The sequence below is a fragment of the Mytilus galloprovincialis genome, chromosome 12, assembly GCF_965363235.1.
Source record: "Mytilus galloprovincialis chromosome 12, xbMytGall1.hap1.1, whole genome shotgun sequence".
Taxonomy (NCBI): Eukaryota; Metazoa; Mollusca; class Bivalvia; order Mytilida; family Mytilidae; genus Mytilus; species Mytilus galloprovincialis.
Genome location: NC_134849.1, coordinates 53,294,819 through 53,302,021, shown reverse-complemented (window position 1 = coordinate 53,302,021; position 7,203 = coordinate 53,294,819).

Genomic DNA, 7,203 nt, shown 5'->3' with positions numbered 1-7,203 from the left:
ATGAGCTTTTGCCATTAATTGGTGACTGTTTTATTCATGATTAACCTTTTATAGAATTAATATGGTCCTCTGAAACTTGGGCATTGTTGGCTTAGTGGTCTAAGTAGTCAGTCTACTGTATTGGTATCCAATCTTAGGATCATCAGGTTTTTCTGCTTAAGGTCAGTGGTTCTCGTTAGGCATTCCAGATTCGTCCACCAACAAAAACGAACTGCCTGGAAATAGTTGGCAGTTGTGTTAAACCCCCCGACACCGGTGAATGATCAATAGATTAGGACCAAGCTTGAACAAAATAATGATTGGGTTGTTCACTGGTAACATAATTTAGATAAAAATTCATGACTAGAACACTAATCCATTGTTACAGTAAATGGAACAATGAGTTGTGTGTGTGTTTATGCTTTATATCTTATATACAGAAAACAATTACAGAAAAAACTGACAAAAATAATCATCTATTCAGAGAAACGAGACAACATATTTTGAGGTAATTGCTTCTGTTCGTGTGAAGTCATCATCATTTCATTTAACCTAAATGTTTGGAAAGTATATAATAGATGGACAAAAAGAAACTTTACATTGCAAACATGATCAACTTTATACAAGATCTCAGTAATAACTCAGTATAGTCAAATTTCAGTTGCCTTCAAATACCAATATTTTCATACTTTTTGTCCTAAAATTAAAAACTCCAATAGATAGAGAAACTTTCAACATTAAAAAGATCACATAGGCATTACCTTACAAATAAGACAACATAACAAGAATTTAAGACAAACCGACATAAAATTAAGATGTGACATTTCCCCACCTTTGTATACACTTTATTTATCTACTAGATAAAATATTAGTTTTATTACATAAAGAGGCAATTTTATTTCTTGAATGTTTACACAATTTTTGTTTTCTTATCTTTAATTTTTGCTAATGTGCTTTTAATATGCCTTTTTGTGCCTCTTTGTAGCATATTAAACCTGGTTTTATAGCTAGCCAAACCTCTCACATGTAAGACTGTCGCGCAAAATTCCATTATATTGACAACGATGTGGGAACAAAACACACATATTATAGGTAAAATTTGTCAAATAAAGTTACAGCAAAAGTCAACATTGTGTTATAATCGTAATCACTCTAAAAAAAAACAAACATATATGTCAACAAAGATATACACAAGGGCATACAGACAAAGCACTGAAGCATAAACAAAAGACAAGAATGCAAAAAATTTACCATAGCACAATATCACAATGATTGGATGTACAAGTACAGAGCAACGTCAAATGGATATTGCCACGAAAAGACTAAACAGTAAAAGTAATAACTTAAAAAAAATCCTATTTGACGTATAAATTTTTTGACGTCAGACACGCGAAGTAGTGAATGTGTTTTTATTTGATAGATGCTTTTGTGTTTTTTGAAAAATTGTAACACGGTTATGACTGATGTACCCATATTTTGACAATTTTATTTATTATGTCTGTTTAGTTCACGCATTTTATTTTCCTCGGAGTTCAGTATTTTTGTGAATTTACTTTTTACAAAGACAAATAATAGCTAGAATACTATAACACGTTTTTAAGGAGATAAACAACATCAGTACCTAAAATCTATCGAGTATTACTTGTGATGTTGATACGGAATATTTATCAACAAGGACTTAGTACATGTATCTTCCGATGAACTTTTTTAGAAAAAGGACGAGACGTTCTTTTGTATACCTCTGGTTCATCAACTCTCTGGTCAGACATTGTTGACGTTTTAAAAAGTTTATGTAGCAACTGCAAGCTCTTGAATACCGAATGTTTATTTCATATGCAGGTGAAGCCGGTATATTACTACTTCGGTACGGGGAATTGATAATTCAGAAATTTAAAATCGTCTCGTTTATCATAAATTCTGCTACTGAGATTACCGCTTATGTCTTAAAATTAGACAGAGGAAGCCCTGTCTGTTGTTTCTTTACTTTCAATTTGTGATTCTTCTTTTGGGAAAGAAATTTCACCTGTTGGCAATCATACAGGACATTTTCTCTAGTGCAACTGATAAAAAAAGTATTATATCAATTTGTATATAAAATAACTGTGCAAGTCTGATACATATATGCTTTCACTATTTTACATTTCATTTTCATTTTTTACAAGTTCAACACATTTTTATGCCCCACCTACGATAGTAGAGGGGCATTATGTTTTCTGGTCTGTGCGTCCGTTCGTCCTTCCGTCTGTCCTTCCGTCCGTTCGCCCCGCTTCAGGTTAACGATTTTGGTCGAGGTAGTTTTTGATGAAGTTGAAGTCCAATCAACTTGAAACTCGGTACACATGTGCCCTATGATATGGTCTTTCTAATTTGAATGCCAAATTAGAGTTTTTACCCCAATTTCACGGTTCACTGAACATAGAAAATGATAGTGCAAATTTCAGGTTAAAGTTTTTGGTCAAGGTAGTTTTTGATGAAGTTGAAGTCCAATCAACTTGAAAATTAGTATACATGTTCCCTGTGATATGATCTTTCTAATTTGAATGCCCAATTAGAGTTTTTACCCCAATTTCACGGTCCACTAAACACAGAAAATGATAGTGCGAGTGGGGCATCCGTGTTCTATGGACACATTCTTGTTTTTTACCAAATTTCAATAGTAAAAATCATCCTTAAGATTCTAGAAGTTCCTAAAAAAAACAGTCTTATTAATTGATACTCCTGATGCAGGTTTTGTTTACATCAGAAAATTCCACGGCCTTTCATTCAAAACATTCGATAGGCAATTTAAAATATGAAAAGCATGGATATAAAAACTGAATATTCCCGTAAAGGCACCATAGATATGCAGGAGAAAGAAAAAGACATGGTGTTTTAAAAAGCTTAATATTTTATGGTAGTTAGTTTAAAGAAACTGACTATCTTTGATATTTCAGGTCATCACTAATGTGCCGTCACTGTACTTTCGATAACTTCAGTGGTTTAATTGGTTATTTGATACACCAGACGTGCGTTTCGTCTGTATAAGAATCGTCAGTAGAATTTTGGACATAGGGGCAACAAAGTATTCGGTTTCCTCAATTGCAATTATATATATGGACGGATACGGAAATGGTTGGAAGTTAAAGAAATTGTGAAATTGACGAACATGGTTAAATGATTGTTTAATCTGCACGACGTATTGATTACATGTTGACACAATTAATCAAAAGAATACCGATACTTAGGTATTTATCACAGGCGCACAAACTTTTTTTAAATGATACGGTTGATATGTTTCGAAATTGACCAGACCTTTGGTATACTAATTAGATTATGAATTTATCAAGAGTGACTTGCAACTGTTATATAATTTGACACGTATTATTAGGGGAAACATATCTGAAAGAGAATACATATATGAATATTATACACTCTCATATAATTAAATATCAATAAACCAATTAACACCTGGCAGCCTTTCATAATTTTTATATGATATACATGTATGTAAATAGTAACCTTTGGCATTCATGATGTTCAAATTATCATAAAATGTTATTGACCCGTTGATCTGGAAAATAATAGATTATTTTATTAAAATTCTTTATTTATTAGAAAGTACCGAACGTTTGCATATTTTTTTTTCGGAATCTTCGCGATTCTCTTTTTATCAACCAAAATAAGCGAAAATAAACGTATTCTTTTCATTTTTCTATTATTTACGCGCATCTAGTTTTTATTGTCGTAACATTTTACTTTCATGTATATCTGACCACGTGTTGAAGGATTCTAAATACTTTTAAATTTAAATACTCAGTATCCTTTTACGTTTTGCACTTTCTCATTTTTATTCTACAAAGTTGATGTTTTAAGAATATGAATTTTCATTAAAACCATGAATTTCATTAGCATTTATTTATAAATCATATAGGTTACAAGTGTGCAATCCACTTCTTAATTCAACCCTTAGAATTTGTTATACCTGGATTGACAATATCTCATTTTCTTATTGGTTTTTGCTGGGTCTTTTAATAACAAATGTCTAAACGGGAAGTAAGAAGAAGTTTTATGTTTGATAATCTTGAGGATTGATAATACCACAAGCTAGAACAATACATTTAAAACACATTTACTGTCATATACATGTGACAGCTCTAGCTACCTATAACACCAGATTTAATCTACGATTTTTCTATATCAGAAAATGCCTGTACCAAGTCAGAAATATGACAGTTGTTATCCATTCGTTTGATGTGTTTGAGCTATAAGTTTTACCTATTGATCACAGACTTTCCGTTTTGAATTTTCGAAAGTTCGGTATTTTTCTTATTTTACTTTTTACTACGCCTATTTATCAACCCAGTTCCACCACGGTCGCATTGTCTAACATCAAGGCAAAATATCAATAACGGGAATGTGTATAATCCTCTGATGTTAAATTAGATGGTAGTTTAAATTAGTCAAACACCAACAAATGGTTCGGATTGGCTTGATAATAAAATAGCTTCAAAAAATATAACGTCGATAACAATATTTCTTTATATGTGTGGCTTGGTTCTTGTGATATCACAGATAAGACAAAAAGGAAACCAAGAGGAAGCTCTTAACCAACTTTCCAACTTATCAATTACCATAAAGAAGTTGTATACCTATATTAACAGAATATCCAGGCTGTAAACCTTTTATTTAGAAGAAATATATTCATTTTCTATCTATGTTTGGTTTGACCGTTAGCTTTCTCGTTTGAAGTGTTTTACATTTGTCATTTCGGGGCCTTTTATAGCTGACTATGTGGTATGGGCTTTGCTCATTGTTGAAGGCCATCCGGTGACATATAATTGTTAATTTCTGTGTCATTTGATCTCTTGTTGGAAGTTGTCTCATTGGTAATCATACCACATCTTTTTTTTATTTTTACAATAATCTTGATCCAAATACACTTATAGCTGATGATGATACATTATGAACGATTCTGAAATATTATAGTTATGCTAAGACTATAATAAAGGATCCATAAAGTCGTATAATAAATCGTTACATACACTGGTCCAACAGATGATTGAATTGCTTATAATAAAAATAAAATTAACGGTATCAATTTTCTTGCACCAGATGCGCATTTCGACAATACATGTCTCTTCAGTGATGCTCGTGGCCAAAATATTTCAAATCCAAAGCTTATATAAAAGATGAAGAGCTATAATCCAAAAGGTCCAAAAAGTATAGCCAAATCCGTGAAAGGAATCAGAGCTTTGCATGAGGGAGATACATTCCTTAATTTATAATAATTTCTATCATTTTGTAACAGCAAATTTTAATAACACAAAAAAAAAAAAAAAATTATATAAATTACAACATTTTTAACCGCGTCTTTGGATTTTAGCGTTCAGAGTCTCACTTGAATTTTAGATGAGTAATCTTTATATTAATGATTAAATTGCTTTATGTAATACGATGCATATATACATTAATAAATTGGTAAAAAAAATATTCTGTTGTTAAAGATATTTCCCTTATGGTTCATTGCTGATTTATATTTAATTCGGCTGTTGTGTTCCTTTGGTACAATTTGGTGTGTCTCTTTCTATGTGGTTCGCGATGCCCGTTCCTGCAATTTGTTTTTAGATTTTGGTTTACATAACCAGTGTATAATTGAATCGTTATAAAGACAGGGTTTTCGTTACTATTAAAAGTAAAATCACAAAAATATTGAACTCAAAAATTCAAAACGGAAAGTCCCTAATCAAATGGTAAAATCAAAAGCTCGCTCACATCAAACGAATTGATAAAAACGGTCATATTACTGACTTATGTAGAAAATGGTAGATTAAACCTGTACTGGTTTTAAAGCTAGCTCAACTACTTGATTCTTTTTGTTTTATGTAATTTCATATATACTTGGTTCGAATATTTTGAGCTACTTTTTTTTAACAAATGTGATATGTTGGTAGTAAGTTTTTAAATTAAGGTAATTTAAATAGCTGCATATAATTTTCTATAATGTTTTTTGCAGTATTAATATTGATCATATTTATATTCTAATGATTAAATACATTCACTAATCAAGTATTGTTATTCAGGTATTATCACTTATGGTCAGGTATCTCATTGATAGTCATATTTAACATTTGATAAGCTCATCTTAACGTATTCTACTTAAGTAGATTAAGATAAAATCAACGGACGTGTACTGGTTGACATTATATTCTTGGAAAGCATGATTTATTAATTAACTGGAATTTGATTTTGAAATTTCCATAAACCGTAAATTTGTATTTAGCACAACTTTTTGGAATTGTTCGGTTAACAATGCTCTTCTACTTTATACTTGTTTGGCTTTTTAACTATTTTGATCTGAGCGTCACTGAAAAGTCTTGTGTAGACAAGAAGTCAGCACTTCAGCGTTGACATGAATATCAATTGTATGATCATTCATATTAATTTACTGTTTGAAAAAGTCTAATGATTCGAAATACTAAGGATTTTCTTATCCCAGGCATAGATTACATTAGACGTATTTGACACAACTTTTTGGAATTTTGGGTTCATAATGCTCTTCAACTTTATAATTGTTTGGCTTTTTTACCATTTTGATTTGAGCGTCACTGAAGAGTCTTATGTAGACGAAACGCGCGTCTGTCGTATCAAATTAGAAATCTGGTATATTTGATAATTTATTTTTTCAGACTATGCTAGGTGTTGCTTTTTTATGTCATGTTTTATTTGTTTTGTGCTATAAAGAAAACATCTGATTTTTTCGGGAACCAAAGAATGAATACTCTGGCCTGGTTAAACCTGCAAATACATACCTTTACAATACAAAATGAAGAATATAATTGTTTTCAAAAGTAAAAGTACATTTTCGATTGGCGAAACTGACAAAAAAATTTGATACACTTATATATAGAATTTTTTATAAAGTTGTGTTGTTACACTAGTACCCAGCACTCTCGAACAAATTAAAGCTTTTATGTAAATACTAAGCAGCCAAGGATCCGATGATACAGCGGTATCGTTTGTTACTGATAGGTTATATAACTAGCAGGAATGGGATATCGCTTGATATCAACTATAGTTATTCAAAGGCTCGTTTATTATTACACACCTATTTGAATTAAATAACAAGAGATGATATCAAGCGATATCCAATTTTTACAGGCTGTTAAACCTCTTTATCTTATGGTCAACACTCTTAATGTGTAAAATAAATTAAAAAAATCCGCGAAATGTTGATATAATATTTTT